Here is a 1,137-nt window from a genome sequence, read left to right as displayed (position 1 = left end):
CTACCAAGGTGTACAGTATATCATGTACATTGCCTAATTGTTTTTTAGATAAAAGTGCCTGCCACCCAAAGAACAGCAATCAGTCTCAAATAAATATATATATTTTTTCCTTCGAGTAGCCTTCTTGAGACTTCCTGTGATGGTGAATGTAAAATGATTTTTTTATTTTTTACTGTTGAAATTCATATTTAATATATTTTTGTCTGTGCTTCACAAATGCAGAGTTGGCCTGCGTTTTTATATTGGATTGTGGATTAATATATTTTTTAGATGTGTACTGTAAAAAATATTATACTGTTAACAATGAATGCATGTTCTAGTGTTTGACACTGACGTTGATAAAGTACAGTAGTTTATGTCCAAAATATTGTCCAACTTTCAGCCATTTCTATCAATGTTATGCCACGTTTGAAAACTGTCGTTTCTACTGTCCCTTTCCTTCACTACCGTCCCTTTCCTTTACTACTGTCCCTTTCCTTCACTACCGTCCCTTTCCTTTACGACTGTCCCTTTCCTTTACTACTGTCCCTTTCCTTCACTACCGTCCCTTTCCTTTACTACTGTCCCTTTCCTTTACTACTGTCCCTTTCCTTCTCTACTGTCCCTTTCCTTTACTGCTGTCCCTTTCCTTTACTGCTGTCCCTTTCCTTCTCTACTGTCCCTTTCCTTTACCGCTGTCCCTTTCCTTTACTACTGTCCCTTTCCTTTACTACTGTCCCTTTCCTTTACTGCTGTCCCTTTCCTTTACTACTGTCCCTTTCCTTTACTGCTGTCCCTTTCCTTTACTACCGTCCCTTTCCTTTACTACTGTCCCTTTCCTTCACTACTGTCCCTTTCCTCTTTACTACTGTCCCTTTCCTTTACTGCTGTCCCTTTCCTTCTCTACTGTCCCTTTCCTTTACCGCTGTCCCTTTCCTTTACCGCTGTCCCTTTCCTTCTCTACTGTCCCTTTCCTTCTCTACTGTCCCTTTCCTTTACCGCTGTCCCTTTCCTTTACCGCTGTCCCTTTCCTTTACTACCGTCCCTTTCCTTTACTACTGTCCATTTCCTTCACTACTGTCCCTTTCCTCTTTACTACTGTCCCTTTCCTTTACTGCTGTCCCTTTCCTTCTCTACTGTCCCTTTCCTTTACCGCTG

This window comes from Oncorhynchus mykiss, chromosome 9 (genome assembly GCF_013265735.2).
Source record: "Oncorhynchus mykiss isolate Arlee chromosome 9, USDA_OmykA_1.1, whole genome shotgun sequence".
Classification (NCBI taxonomy): Eukaryota; Metazoa; Chordata; class Actinopteri; order Salmoniformes; family Salmonidae; genus Oncorhynchus; species Oncorhynchus mykiss.
The sequence above is the reverse complement of the archived record's forward strand: the minus strand, read 5'-3'. Positions refer to the sequence as shown.